Source organism: Oncorhynchus nerka, linkage group LG11 (assembly GCF_034236695.1).
Source record: "Oncorhynchus nerka isolate Pitt River linkage group LG11, Oner_Uvic_2.0, whole genome shotgun sequence".
NCBI classification, from domain to species: domain Eukaryota; kingdom Metazoa; phylum Chordata; class Actinopteri; order Salmoniformes; family Salmonidae; genus Oncorhynchus; species Oncorhynchus nerka.
Genome location: NC_088406.1, coordinates 8,782,454 through 8,798,908, shown reverse-complemented (window position 1 = coordinate 8,798,908; position 16,455 = coordinate 8,782,454). Strand labels below are relative to the sequence as shown.

General features: G+C 46.4%; 1 protein-coding gene across 1 annotated transcript in view; it reads right to left on the bottom strand.

Moving 5' to 3' along the window:
• LOC115125359 (small G protein signaling modulator 2-like) overlaps positions 1–16,455 on the bottom strand; it is a 282,167-nt gene that overhangs the window by 264,750 nt on the left and 962 nt on the right. The window lies entirely within an intron of this gene.

Here is a 16,455-nt window from a genome sequence, read left to right as displayed (position 1 = left end):
ACGGTGTGACCGTGAACCATTTGGACTAGCCTCAGCCTGTAACGGTGTGACCATGGACCATTTGGATTAGCCTCAGCCTGTAACAGTTTGACCATGGACCATTTGGATTAGCCTCAGCCTGTAACAGTTTGACCGTGAACCGTTTGGACTAGCCTCAGCCTGTAACGGTGTGACCGTGAACCATTTGGACTAGCCTCAGCCTGTAACGGTGTGACCATGGACCGTTTGGATTAGCCTCAGCCTGTAACAGTTTGACCGTGAACCGTTTGGACTAGCCTCAGCCTGTAACGGTGTGACCGTGAACCATTTGGACTAGCCTCAGCCTGTAACGGTGTGACCATGGACCATTTGGACTAGCCTCAGCCTGTAACGGTGTGACCATGGACCGTTTGGATTAGCCTCAGCCTGTAACAGTTTGACCGTGAACCGTTTGGACTAGCCTCAGCCTGTAACGGTGTGACCATGGACCATTTGGATTAGCCTCAGCCTGTAACAGTTTGACCATGGACCGTTTGGACTAGCCTCAGCCTGTAACGGTGTGACCATGGACCATTTGGATTAGCCTCAGCCTGTAACGGTTTGACCGTGAACCGTTTGGACTAGCCTCAGCCTGTAACGGTGTGACCATGGACCGTTTGGATTAGCCTCAGCCTGTAACGGTGTGACCGTGAACCATTTGGACTAGCCTCAGCCTGTAACGGTTTGACCGTGAACCGTTTGGACTAGCCTCAGCCTGTAACGGTGTGACCGTGGACCATTTGGATTAGCCTCAGCCTGTAACGGTTTGACCGTGAACCGTTTGGACTAGCCTCAGCCTGTAACAGTTTGACCATGGACCGTTTGGACTAGCCTCAGCCTGTAACGGTGTGACCATGGACCATTTGGATTAGCCTCAGCCTGTAACAGTTTGACCATGGACCATTTGGACTAGCCTCAGCCTGTAACGGTGTGACCATGGACCATTTGGATTAGCCTCAGCCTGTAACAGTTTGACCGTGAACCGTTTGGACTAGCCTCAGCCTGTAACAGTTTGACCATGGACCGTTTGGACTAGCCTCAGCCTGTAACGGTGTGACCATGGACCATTTGGATTAGCCTCAGCCTGTAACAGTTTGACCATGGACCATTTGGACTAGCCTCAGCCTGTAACGGTGTGACCATGGACCATTTGGATTAGCCTCAGCCTGTAACAGTTTGACCGTGAACCGTTTGGACTAGCCTCAGCCTGTAACGGTGTGACCATGGACCATTTGGACTAGCCTCAGCCTGTAACAGTTTGACCATGGACCTTTGAATCATTGGCCATTACCCCCACCTGTGGAGCTGTTGGTTGTAAGTTGTGAGTTGTCGTAACCAATCCACATCCAACACAACTAAATATAGTTCAGAATTTATCCTGTATTGTCGTGGCTAAAAGACAAGACAGACCAACCCGAACATCGGCCATGCGCAGCAGGTGGCTGTCCTATCGCCTCTGACCACAGCACATCAACTGTCATTTTCTGTTCATATCCTGGCCATCCTAAACCCAGCAGCTAAGCACAGCCAAAGTTCTTGTCTCTGTCGTGGTTAAGAGCATTGGGTATTGAAGGGAAGAACGTCTCTGTGGTGTCGTGGTTAAGAGCATTGGGTATTGAAGGGAAGAACGTCTCTGTGGTTAAAAGATTGGGTATTGAAGGGAAGAACGTCTCTGTGGTGTCGTGGTTAAGAGCATTGGGTATTGAAGGGAAGAACGTCTCTGTGGTGTCGTGGTTAAGAGCATTGGGTATTGAAGGGAAGAACGTCTCTGTGGTGTCGTGGTTAAGAGCATTGGGTATTGAAGGGAAGAACGTCTCTGTGGTTAAAAGAGCATTGGGTATTGAAGGGAAGAACGTCTCTGTGGTTAAAAGATTGGGTATTGAAGGGAAGAACGCCTCTGTGGTTAAGAGCATTGGGTATTGAAGGGAAGAACGTCTCTGTGGTTAAAAGATTGGGTATTGAAGGGAAGAACGTCTCTGTGGTTAAGAGCATTGGGTATTGAAGGGAAGAACGTCTCTGTGGTTAAAAGATTGGGTATTGAAGGGAAGAACGTCTCTGTGGTTAAGAGCATTGGGTATTGAAGGGAAGAACGTCTCTGTGGTTAAGATTGGGTATTGAAGGGAAGAACGGTGGTTAAGAGCATTGGGTATTGAAGGGAAGAACGTCTCTGTGGTTAAGAGCATTGGGTATTGAAGGAAGAACGCTCTGTGGTTAAGGGTATTGAAGGGAAGAACGTCTCTGTGGTTAAGAGCATTGGGTAAAGGGAAGAACGTCTCTGTGGTTAACGCCTCTGTGGTTAAGGGAAGAACGTCTCTGTGGTTAAAAGATTGGGTATTGAAGGGAAGAACGCTCTGTGGTTAAGAGCATTGGGTATTGAAGGGAAGAACGTCTCTGTGGTTAAGAGCATTGGGTATTGAAGGGAAGAACGCTCTGTGGTTAAGAGCATTGGGTATTGAAGGGAAGAACGCCTCTGTGGTTAAGAGCATTGGGTATTGAAGGGAAGAACGCTCTGTGGTTAAGAGCATTGGGTATTGAAGGGAAGAACGCCTCTGTGGTTAAAGCATTGGGTATTGAAGGGAAGAACGTCTCTGTGGTTAAGAGCATTGGGTATTGAAGGGAAGAACGCTCTGTGGTTAAGAGCATTGGGTATTGAAGGGAAGAACGTCTCTGTGGTTAAGAGCATTGGGTATTGAAGGGAAGAACGTCTCTGTGGTTAAGAGCATTGGGTATTGAAGGGAAGAACGTCTCTGTGGTTAAGAGCATTGGGTATTGAAGGAAGAACGCTCTGTGGTTAAGAGCATTGGGTATTGAAGGGAAGAACGCTCTGTGGTTAAGAGCATTGGGTATTGAAGGGAAGAACGTTCTGTGGTTAAAAGATTGGGTATTGAAGGGAAGAACGCCTCTGTGGTTAAGAGCATTGGGTATTGAAGGGAAGAACGTCTCTGTGGTTAAGAGCATTGGGTATTGAAGGGAAGAACGCTCTGTGGTTAAGAGCATTGGGTATTGAAGGGAAGAACGTCTCTGTGGTTAAGAGCATTGGGTATTGAAGGGAAGAACGTCTCTGTGGTTAAGAGCATTGGGTATTGAAGGGAAGAACGTCTCTGTGGTTAAGAGCATTGGGTATTGAAGGGAAGAACGTCTCTGTGGTGTCGTGGTTAAGAGCATTGGGTATTGAAGGGAAGAACGTCTCTGTGGTGTCGTGGTTAAGAGCATTGGGTATTGAAGGGAAGAACGTCTCTGTGGTGTCGTGGTTAAGAGCATTGGGTATTGAAGGGAAGAACGTCTCTGTGGTTAAGAGCATTGGGTATTGAAGGGAAGAACGTCTCTGTGGTTAAAAGATTGGGTATTGAAGGGAAGAACGTCTCTGTGGTTAAGAGCATTGGGTATTGAAGGGAAGAACGTCTCTGTGGTTAAGAGCATTGGGTATTGAAGGGAAGAACGTCTCTGTGGTTAAGAGCATTGGGTATTGAAGGGAAGAACGTCTCTGTGGTTAAGAGCATTGGGTATTGAAGGGAAGAACGTCTCTGTGGTTAAAAGATTGGGTATTGAAGGGAAGAACGTCTCTGTGGTTAAGAGCATTGGGTATTGAAGGGAAGAACGTCTCTGTGGTTAAAAGATTGGGTATTGAAGGGAAGAACGTCTCTGTGGTTAAGAGCATTGGGTATTGAAGGGAAGAACGTCTCTGTGGTTAAAAGATTGGGTATTGAAGGGAAGAACGTCTCTGTGGTTAAGAGCATTGGGTATTGAAGGGAAGAACGTCTCTGTGGTTAAGAGCATTGGGTATTGAAGGGAAGAACGTCTCTGTGGTTAAGAGCATTGGGTATTGAAGGGAACGTATTAAAAGATTGGGTAAAGGGAAGAACGTCTCTGTGGTTAAGAGCATTGGGTATTGAAGGGAAGAACGTCTCTGTGGTTAAGAGCATTGGGTATTGAAGGGAAGAACGTCTCTGTGGTTAAGAGCATTGGGTATTGAAGGGAAGAACGTCTCTGTGGTTAAGAGCATTGGGTATTGAAGGGAAGAACGTCTCTGTGGTTAAGAGCATTGGGTATTGAAGGGAAGAACGTCTCTGTGGTTAAGAGCATTGGGTATTGAAGGGAAGAACGTCTCTGTGGTTAAGAGCATTGGGTATTGAAGGAAGAACGTCTCTGTGGTTAAGAGCATTGGGTATTGAAGGGAAGAACGTCTCTGTGGTTAAGAGCATTGGGTATTGAAGGGAAGAACGTCTCTGTGGTTAAGAGCATTGGGTATTGAAGGGAAGAACGGTGGTTAGAACGGGTATTGAAGGGAAGAACGTCTCTGTGGTTAAGAGCATTGGGTATTGAAGGGAAGAACGCTCTGTGGTTAAGAGCATTGGGTATTGAAGGGAAGAACGTCTCTGTGGTTAAGAGCATTGGGTATTGAAGGGAAGAACGTCTCTGTGGTTAAGAGCATTGGGTATTGAAGGGAAGAACGTCTCTGTGGTTAAGAGCATTGGGTATTGAAGGGAAGAACGTCTCTGTGGTGTAAGAGCATTGGGTATTGAAGGGAAGAACGTCTCTGTGGTTAAGAGCATTGGGTATTGAAGGGAAGAACGTCTCTGTGGTTAAAAGATTGGGTATTGAAGGGAAGAACGTCTCTGTGGTTAAGAGCATTGGGTATTGAAGGGAAGAACGTCTCTGTGGTTAAGAGCATTGGGTATTGAAGGGAAGAACGTCTCTGTGGTTAAGAGCATTGGGTATTGAAGGGAAGAACGTCTCTGTGGTTAAGAGCATTGGGTATTGAAGGGAAGAACGTCTCTGTGGTTAAAAGATTGGGTATTGAAGGGAAGAACGTCTCTGTGGTTAAGAGCATTGGGTATTGAAGGGAAGAACGTCTCTGTGGTTAAAAGATTGGGTATTGAAGGGAAGAACGTCTCTGTGGTTAAGAGCATTGGGAAGGGAAGAACGTCTCTGTGGTTAAAAGATTGGGTATTGAAGGGAAGAACGTCTCTGTGGTTAAGAGCATTGGGTATTGAAGGGAAGAACGTCTCTGTGGTTAAGAGCATTGGGTATTGAAGGGAAGAACGTCTCTGTGGTTAAGAGCATTGGGTATTGAAGGGAAGAACGTCTCTGTGGTTAAAAGATTGGGTATTGAAGGGAAGAACGTCTCTGTGGTTAAGAGCATTGGGTATTGAAGGGAAGAACGTCTCTGTGGTTAAGAGCATTGGGTATTGAAGGGAAGAACGTCTCTGTGGTTAAGAGCATTGGGTATTGAAGGGAAGAACGTCTCTGTGGTTAAGAGCATTGGGTATTGAAGGGAAGAACGTCTCTGTGGTTAAGGAAGCATTGGGGTATTGAAGGGAAGAACGTCTCTGTGGTTAAGAGCATTGGGTATTGAAGGGAAGAACGTCTCTGTGGTTAAGAGCATTGGGTATTGAAGGGAAGAACGTCTCTGTGGTTAAAAGATTGGGTATTGAAGGGAAGAACGTCTCTGTGGTTAAAATTGGGTATTGAAGGGAAGAACGTCTCTGTGGTTAAGAGCATTGGGTATTGAAGGGAAGAACGTCTCTGTGGTTAAGAGCATTGGGTATTGAAGGGAAGAACGTCTCTGTGGTTAAGAGCATTGGGTATTGAAGGGAAGAACGTCTCTGTGGTTAAGAGCATTGGGTATTGAAGGGAAGAACGTCTCTGTGGTTAAGAGCATTGGGTATTGAAGGAAGAACGTCTCTGTGGTTATTGGGTATTGAGGGAAGAACGTCTCTGTGGTGTCGTGGTTAAGAGCATTGGGTATTGAAGGGAAGAACGTCTCTGTGGTGTCGTGGTTAAGAGCATTGGGTATTGAAGGGAAGAACGTCTCTGTGGTGTCGTGGTTAAGAGCATTGGGTATTGAAGGGAAGAACGTCTCTGTGGTTAAGAGCATTGGGTATTGAAGGGAAGAACGTCTCTGTGGTTAAGAGCATTGGGTATTGAAGGGAAGAACGTCTCTGTGGTTAAGAGCATTGGGTATTGAAGGGAAGAACGTCTCTGTGGTTAAGAGCATTGGGTATTGAAGGGAAGAACGTCTCTGTGGTTAAGAGCATTGGGTATTGAAGGGAAGAACGTCTCTGTGGTTAAGAGCATTGGGTATTGAAGGGAAATACACTTCAACTAAAAATAGCACTGTCATTTGGGAGTAGTATTAGTACATCACTAACTGAGAGACACAGACAGATCTTTACTGTTCATATTTGATTGTTTATTTCCCCTTTTGTTTATTATTCATTTCACTTGCTTTGGTAATGTAAACATGTGTTTTCCGTACCAATAAAGCCCTTAAAATGTAATTGAATTGAGATAGAGAAACAAAGACAGAGTCAGGAGAGGCAGATACAGACGGAGACAGGGCCAGTGAGTTGTGGCAGTATTAATCGGCAATTGATGCAATTTAACTTCTTAGCTAGCTGCTGATGTTTTCAGTTGCCAGGCAACGCTGAGGTGGCTGACTGCGGTTTAAAGAGACAGAGACCTTTAAACCAGGAGCTGCAGCTGGGGCTTTGCTTCCTGTCTCACTGACTCACATGCAGGTTTCTTTCTGTGTTTAAAGGTCTAATGTATTAATGTATACGCAGACCCTATAGTACATTTCAGGTGACACAAGTTATAAATTACAAACAATTACATTACATTGCATTCTGGGTAGTGTACACCATCAATGCATTGATTTTCAATAGGGAACAGAAGGAGAATATACAATGCACATCAGACAAACTGGATCCCCAGTAATAATAGTCACGTTTCTAGGCGGTGATCAGGTTATCAGGAGCGATAGGTAATCAATACACATTCCTCACATCTGCCGTTCGATCAGTTCAGACGGGGACAGATTGACCAAGCCAAGGGAACTCCCAATACTGTAGGTCAGGAACTTATCTCACCAAAATAATCAAAGTGTTGCCTCTCCTCGTACCCTGTCTGCATCCCAAATGGCATGTCATTCCCTATGGCACTCTGCCTCTGGGCCCTGGTGAAAAGCACTCTGCCTCTGGGCCCTGGGGAAAAGTACTCTGCCTCTGGGCCCTGGTGAAAAGCACTCTGCCTCTGGGCCCTGGGGAAAAGCACTCTGCCTCTGGGCCCTGGGGAAAAGTAATACACTATACAGTGGAACGGATTCAGACTTTTCCCACATTTTCTTACGTTACAGCTTATTCTAAAATGGATTAAATGAAAAAAAATGTCCCTCAATCTACACACAGAATTCCATAATGACAAAGCATAAACAGTTTTTCATTTTTTTTTGCTTTAAAAATAAAAAAAACTGAAATATCACATTTACATAAGTATTCAGAACCTTTACTCAGGACTTTGTTGAAGCAGCTTTGGCAGTGATTACAGCCTTGAGACTTCTTGGGTAGGATTTGATATGATGATGGTACAAACCCTCCCTGACCAAGGCCCTTCTCCCCCGCCTGCTCAGTTTGGTCAGGCAACCATCTCTAGGAAGAGTTTTGATGGTTCCAACTTCTTCCATATAAGAATGATGGAGGCCACTGTGTTCTTTGGGACCTTCAATGATGCAGAAATGTTTTGGTTCCCCCTTCCCCATATCTGTGCCTTGACACAATCCTGTCTCAGAGCTCTACGCACAATTCCTTCGACCTCATGACTTGGTTTTTGCTCTGACGTGCACTGTCAACTATATAGACAGGGTGTGTGCTAGTGATTCACCAATATGACATTTTTGGCCAATACCGATATCCGATATTTTCCTTGGCAAAAAAAAAACCCATACCGATATCCGATATTTTCCTTGTCAAAAAAAAAAACATACTGATATCCGATATTTAGAATTTTAGTGGCCTTTTAAGCATTCTAGTACAATTAAACAGTTGTTGCTGTTTCTCTTTCGGCCATGATTGGGAGTCCTATAGGGTGGAACACAATTGGCCCAGCGTCGCCCGGGTTTGGCCGGGGTAGGCCATCATTGTAAACTGACTTGTCTTGTTAAATAAAGGTTACACACACACACACCACACTGACCAAAAAGTTATTTTGTTGGCAATTATGTATGTCCCCATTACCAGTAAAACATAATCAAAACCTATTTATTTCACTTACTTGCTGTGCTGTTTCGTTGTTCATTTGTTCAGTCATTTCATTCCAAACCAGGATTTCTATGGAACGACGTTTCTGTCTTACTGTGTCAAAAAAATATACTATTTAACACTATTTGACGTGCCAATTAAGCTTGTTGACCAATCAGGACCTGAATATGACCGTCACATAATAATTTAACGCGTTCATACATTTAACGTAGTTATTACACATTGATTACACTATCCCTCGTATTTCATATGTCACAACGATTCATCGATAAGTATGCAACGATGCTGGTAAAGTTGTCTTGCGCACCTACAGTGCTGGTCATAAAAAAAGCTAGCTAACGTAAACTCGTACATCGCCTTGGTCAGTACAATTGTCCTTATTTTAGCGCCCCAAAAACGTAGTACTTCCAGATCAACTGTAATGTCAATACCATTGTAAAGCACAATTTCTCCCCTTTCCAACAGAATCAATAACATGACCTAAACGCTGCCCGTTTCTGCATAATTCAAGCAGGCAATGAGCCCCGTCGGGTGTTTTTAAAAATGGCGGGTGGGGAAGAGAAACTAATGCGTGATAGTGAGACGGAGAGATGTCGTGTGGGAAAATTGCTTTTTTTCCACTCGATCTGTCCAACTTATCACCTTATCGCCTCTAAAATGTAAATAAAACACTATAAAGAGTTTATATAATGTGTCATTACATACCTATTTGAAGGTTTGTGTCGAATTTGAATCGGGTTTTTAGGGCTAAAATGATCTTAGAAGTAAACAGCGTCGTTGAGAATGATGATCGCATGCAATGATGACGCAAAAAATGACTAGGTTTCCCCCCTTACCCCAGTCACTGTCCATATCTTGTTTCTAAAGGATGAGAGAAGTGCTACACCTAGTGGAGAGAGATTGTAAGACAGAAATAGTTGCTTTATGCGTGCTGTACGTTACGACATGACACGCCACGATTTAACGGAGGGTCAGTTTTTTCAAATTTTCTCCAATATTATAGAGTCATTACCATGTCGATCAACGCTTGAATAGAAACCTAGTTCACACCCCCGATTTTGACGTCAACACAGTCGCTACAATCCCATTAGTTTTCTTTGTAGCCTCATTTGAATGTTGCGGTTGTGCACATTTGTACGGAATGGGGTGAGTTTACGTTAGCTCATGGATGCAAACAATGTTCTTCCCCAAAAACATAGCAAACTATGGCTAGCTAACTATATAGCTAGGTGTCCTCGTCTAAAAAATAAACAAATTTATAAGACCATTCTTATTTGATTAATGGTGGTCGGACCCATCTATGTGAAGCTAGCCACAATAAGGATTAGCCACAACAGTGGACTTTGCGGTTAGTCTTCAAAATAAAAGTATGGCATAATCTACTACCTGTATTAATTTGCATCACTGTCAATGACATACTTTTATTTTGAAGGCAAACCACAAATTCCACTATTGTGCATAATTCTTATTGTGGATAGCTTCACAACTCATAACCCGGTCAGGTCGAGCCTTACTAGCCAGATGAAGCAAGCTGGCTGCTTATAACTGAAAAATAGCACACTTGGTAGTGTGTACCGGTCTTCGACCAGTCGGCGAAAGCCAGCATCACCCACGACAGAGAACGGTTGATTGTCAAGGGCAAGAGCAAATTCCATTATCTTGGCTTTAATGGATTTCGCTGAAATTTTCTTACTCTTTCAAATGACTGCTCGTCTTGTTGACTTCTCGATCCACACAGCAGACATTGTGGGCTAGGTTAGGAATGCTGTGTTGCACGTGTTGACTGCTCGATCCACACAGCAGACATTGTGGACCAGGTTAGTAATGCTGTGTTGCGCATGTAGCTCAAAATTGTACGTGGCGTCATTACGTCATGTACCTACGTCATATAGGTATTCATGTCCGCGTTGACATCGGTTTTGCCAATCGGCGTCAAACTAGACATCGGGCCAATAACGATGTTGGCATTTTTAGCTAATATCGTCCGATTCCGATATGTTCGCTGATATATCGTGCATCCCTAGTGTGTGCCTTTCCAAATCATCATCAATTTAATTTACCACAGGTGGATTCCAATCCAGTTGTAGAAACATCTCAAGGATGATTAATGGAAACAGGATCCACCCCAGCTCAATTTGGAGTCTCGTAGTAAAGGGTCTGAATACTAATGTATATAAGGAATTTCTGTTTTATATTTTTAATACATTTGCTAAAATTTCTAAAAACCCGTTTTCGCTTTGTCATTATGGGGTACTGTCTGTAGATTGATGAGGGGAAAAAAATATTTTATCAATTTTAGAATAAGCTACAAAGTGACCAGTCTGTCTGGCCAATACAATCGTTAGGCTACACAGTGACCAGTCTGTCTGGCCAATACAATCTGTAGGCTACAAAGTGACCAGTCTGTCTGGCCAACACAATCTGTAGGCTACAAAGTGACCAGTCTGTCTGGCCAACACAATCTGTAGGCTACACAGTGACCTGTCTGTCTGGCCAATACAATCTGTAGGCTGCACAGTGACCAGTCTGTCTGGCCAATACAATCTGTAGGCTGCACAGTGACCAGTCTGTCTGGCCAATACAATCTGTAGGCTACACAGTGACCAGTCTGTCTGGCCAATACAATCTGTAGGCTGCACAGTGACCAGTCTGTCTGGCCAATACAATCGTTAGGCTACACAGTGACCAGTCTGTCTGGCCAATACAATCTGTAGGCTACACAGTGACCAGTCTGTCTGGCCAATAAAATCGTTAGGTTACACAGTGACATTTCAGACCAGTCTGTCTGGCCAATACAATCGTTTGGCTAAACAAAGTGACATTTCAGTGTCTCCCATGTTGGCAAATTGATCTTGACTAGTCTGTCTGGCTAATACAATCGTTAGGCTACACAGGAGAGACTTCCACAAGATTGTCGGTTGACAACTCCATCGTGTCCTCCTCCCAGAGCGCTAAGAACCTTGGCGTGAACCTTGGCGTGATCCTGGACAACACCCTGTCGTTCTCAACTAACATCAAGGCGGTGGCCCGTTCCTGTAGGTTCATGCTCTACAACATCCGCAGAGTACGACCCTGCCTCACACAGGAAGCGGCGCAGGTCCTAATCCAGGCACTTGTCATCTCCCGTTTGGATTACTGCAACTCGCTGTTGGCTGGGCTCCCTGCCTGTGCCATTAAACCCCTACAACTCATCCAGAACGCCGCAGCCCGTCTGGTGTTCAACCTTCCCAAGTTCTCTCACGTCACCCCGCTCCTCCGCTCTCTCCACTGGCTTCCAGTTGAAGCTCGCATCCGCTACAAGACCATGGTGCTTGCCTACGGAGCTGTGAGGGGAACGGCACCTCAGTACCTCCAGGCTCTGATCAGGCCCTACACCCAAACAAGGGCACTGCGTTCATCCACCTCTGGCCTGCTCGCCTCCCTACCACTGAGGAAGTACAGTTCCCGCTCAGCCCAGTCAAAACTGTTCGCTGCTCTGGCCCCCCAATGGTGGAACAAACTCCCTCACGACGCCAGGACAGCGGAGTCAATCACCACCTTCCGGAGACACCTGAAACCCCACCTCTTTAAGGAATACCTAGGATAGGATAAAGTAATCCTTCTCACCCCCTTAAAAGACTTAGATGCACTATTGTAAAGTGGCTGTTCCACTGGATGTCATAAGGTGAAAGCACCAATTTGTAAGTCGCTCTGGATAAGAGCGTCTGCTCAATGACTTAAATGTAAATGTAATGTAAATGTAATTGTCTTCATCAGTGTCAATAAGTGAACTCAACAAAACAAACTTCTACGTAACGTTTTCTCAAACACAGATCAAGCCTAGTACTGGAGTAAAAAAGCAAGCTCAATGGAGCCTCTACTTTGAAAGTGCCCGGAAAACTCTCCGCAACTGTGCATGTAATCCTATACATAGGCAGACATATGGCATGCATCACTGCATCACTACAGACATCTGCACACATTCCTCAAACAAGCTTGTCTTTGACGCACAGAAGGGCAGTTTGTTTTATGAAAGCTTTATCATCAACAGGAAACATTAACTATTCATCTATGCCATTTTATTTTTTAAACACCAGTGAATATAACCCGAAGACAATGTTCAAAGACTAGAGCCCAGAGCACCATGCTGCTGTCACCACGTCCCTGTGTCTGTGTCTGAGTGTGTGTCCCAGTACCCCACAGGTACATCACACAGTCCTTTCGCTGACCGCCTGGTCTGTGTGTTGGGAAGCTGTTATGACACGCGTCTCTGCTACAGCCAGACAGCGTCTCTGCTACAGCCAGACAGCGTCTCTGCTACAGCCAGACAGCGTCTCTGCTCTGCTACAGCCAGACAGCGTCTCTGCTACAGCCAGACAGCGTCTCTGCTACAGCCAGACAGCGTCTCTGCTCTGCTACAGCCAGACAGCGTCTCTGCTACACGTCTCTGCTACAGCCAGACAGCGTCTCTGCTACACGTCTCTGCTACAGCCAAACAGCGTCTCTGCTACACGTCTCTGCTACACGTCTCTACTACAGCCAGACAGCGTCTCTGCTACACGTCTCTGCTACAGCCAGACAGCGTCTCTGCTACACGTCTCTGCTACAGCCAGACAGCGTCTCTGCTACACGTCTCTGCTACAGCCAGACACGCGTCTCTGCTACAGCCAGACAGCGTCTCTGCTACAGCCAGACAGCGTCTCTGCTACACGTCTCTGCTACAGCCAGACACGCGTCTCTGCTACAGCCAGACACGCGTCTCTGCTACAGCCAGACAGCGTCTCTGCTACAGCCAGACAGCGTCTCTGCTCTGCTACAGCCAGACAGCGTCTCTGCTCTGCTACAGCCAGACAGCGTCTCTGCTACAGCCAGACAGCGTCTCTGCTACAGCCAGACAGCGTCTCTGCTACAGCCAGACAGCGTCTCTGCTCTGCTACAGCCAGACAGCGTCTCTGCTCTGCTACAGCCAGACAGCGTCTCTGCTCTGCTACAGCCAGACAGCGTCTCTGCTACAGCCAGACAGCGTCTCTGCTACAGCCAGACAGCGTCTCTGCTCTGCTACAGCCAGACAGCGTCTCTGCTCTGCTACAGCCAGACAGCGTCTCTGCTACAGCCAGACAGCGTCTCTGCTACAGCCAGACAGCGTCTCTGCTCTGCTACAGCCAGACAGCGTCTCTGCTACAGCCAGACAGCGTCTCTGCTACAGCCAGACAGCGTCTCTGCCACAGCCAGACAGCGTCTCTGCCACAGCCAGACAGCGTCTCTGCTCTGCTACAGCCAGACAGCGTCTCTGCTCTGCTACAGCCAGACAGCGTCTCTGCTACAGCCAGACAGCGTCTCTGCTACAGCCAGACAGCGTCTCTGCCACAGCCAGACAGCGTCTCTGCTACAGCCAGACAGCGTCTCTGCTACAGCCAGACAGCGTCTCTGCTACAGCCAGACAGCGTCTCTGCTACAGCCAGACAGTCTTGTGTCCCTGTTTTATTTATTCTCAGCATCACAGATGTTATGATCTTTCTATTATTCACACGTCATTATGTCAAGTCAAATTTTATATGGCAGGGGACACAATCTGATGTGTTTATTTCAAGGCAATCAAAAATAAATAGAATAATGTTTCACTGTCATTTATGCCAAACTACTACGTATTCATGAAATTAAATGACTAATTGCAATCAAATACTTGGTGGTTAAGTCTTATTATTCCATGTATTTCAGCTTGAGTACTTAATTAATGTACAACATGAAGAGGGTATCATTAGCGTATAAAACACATTTTAAAAAAACAAACACTTTCAGGTCATTTTTATGTCAATTCTGATTGGTTAATTGCAGACAATAAGCTACTTTTCATGATATCCCTATCAGAATTACATAGAACACTTTGAAACCAGTGGCACACTGCTAGCTGTTTGGTAGACACTCCCAGTGACACACTGCTAGCTGTTTAGTAGACACCCCCAGTGACACACTGCTAGCTGTTTAGTAGACACCCCCACACTGCTAGCTGTGACACACTGCTAGCTGTTTGGACACCCCCAGACACACCCCAGTGACACACTGCTAGCTGTTTGGTAGACACACTGCTAGCTGTTTGGTACACACTGCTAGCTGTTTGGTAGACACCCCACTGCTAGTGACACACTGCTAGCTGTTTGGTTTGGTAGACACCCCCAGTGACAGTGACACACACACTGCTAGCTGTTTGGTAGACACCCCCAGTGACCCAGTGACACACTGCTAGCTGTTTGGTAGACACCAGTGACAGTGGCACACACTGCTAGCTGTTTGGTAGACACCCCCAGTGACACACTGCTAGCTGTTTGGTGGACACCCCCAGTGACACACACACTGCTAGCTGACACACTTTGTTTGGTAGACACCCCAGTGACACACTGCTAGCTGTTTAGTAGACACCCCAGTGACACACTGCTAGCTGTTTGGTAGACACCCCCAGTGACACACTGCTAGCTGTTTGGTAGACACCCCAGTGACACACTGCTAGCTGACACACACACTGCTAGCTGTTTGGTAGACACCCCCAGTGACACACTGCTAGCTGTTTGGTAGACACTGCTAGCTGTTTGGTAGACAGTGACACACTGCTAGCTGTTTAGTAGTGACACACTGCCCAGCTGTTTGGTAGACACCCCCAGTGACACACTGCTAGCTGTTTGGTAGACACCCCCAGTGACACACTGCTAGCTGTTTGGACACACTGCTAGCTGTTTGGTAGACACCCCCAGTGACACACTGCTAGCTGTTTGGTAGACACCCCCAGTGACACACTGCTAGCTGTTTGGTAGACACCCCCAGTGACACACTGCTAGCTGTTTAGTAGACACCCCCAGTGACACACTGCTAGCTGTTTGGTAGACACCCCCAGTGACACACTGCTAGCTGTTTGGACACCCCCAGTGACACACTGCTAGCTGTGACACACTGCTAGCTGTTTGGTAGACACCCCAGTGACACACTGCTAGCTGTTTGGTAGACACCCTGTTTGGTAGACACCCCAGTGACACACTGCTAGCTGTTTGGTAGACACCCCAGTGACACACTGCTAGCTGTTTGGTAGACACCCCCAGTGACACACTGCTAGCTGTTTGGTAGACACCCCAGTGACACACTGCTAGCTGTTTGGTAGACACCCCCAGTGACACCCCTGTTTAGTGACACACTGCTAGCTGTTTGGTAGACACCCCAGTGACACACTGCTAGCTGTTTAGTGACACCCCCAGTGACACACTGCTAGCTGTTTGTAGACACCCCCAGTGACACACTGCTAGCTGTTTGCTGTTTGTTTAGTAGACATCCCCCAGTGACACACTGCTAGCTGTTTGGTAGACACCCCCAGTGACACACTGCTAGCTGTTTGGTAGACACCCCCAGTGACACACTGCTAGCTGTTTGGTAGACACCCCCAGTGACACACTGCTAGCTGTTTGGTAGACACCTGCAGTGACACCCCAGTGACACACTGCTAGCTGTTTAGTAGACACACCCCCAGTGACACACTGCTAGCTGTTTGGTAGACACCCCCACACTGCTAGTGACACACTGCTAGCTGTTTGGTAGACACCCCAGTGACACACTGCTAGCTGTTTGGTAGACACCCCCAGTGACACACTGCTAGCTGTTTGGTAGTGACACACTGCTAGCTGTTTAGTAGACACCCCCCACTGCTAGTGACACACTGCTAGCTGTTTGGTAGACACACACCTAGCTGTTTAGTAGACACCCCAGTGACACACTGTGACACACTGCTAGCTGTTTGGTAGACACCCCCAGTGACACACTGCTAGCTGTTTAGTAGACACCCCCAGTGACACACTGCTAGCTGTTTAGTAGACACCCCCAGTGACACACTGCTAGCTGTTTGGTAGACACCCCCAGTGACACACTGCTAGCTGTTTAGTAGACACCCCCAGTGACACACTGCTAGCTGTTTAGTAGACACCCCCAGTGACACACTGCTAGCTGTTTGGTAGACACCCCCAGTGACACACTGCTAGCTGTTTAGTAGACACCCCCAGTGACACACTGCTAGTTGTTTGGTAGACACCCCCAGTGACACACTGCTAGCTGTTTAGTAGACACCCCCAGTGACACACTGCTAGTTGTTTGGTGGACACCTCTGTATTGTAAAACATGTATTTCCAACCAACAAACTCTGACATTCATATTAATAGTTCCAACTGACCATCCAGTTATTAAACCGAGGGCAAATGATGCAATGTACACCTATGCTTGTTTTTGCTCAGTGGCCGTGGGGCTGAGTGCCTCAGGCATAGTCTCTTAACACCTGTTGTTATAGCGAAACGACAGTCACCACACAGGTATAAGTGCAACTTAATGTGAAGTGTTATCATTTTCTGATCGTGGAGTTCCCATTTTCTGATAGTCTTTTACGGTATAA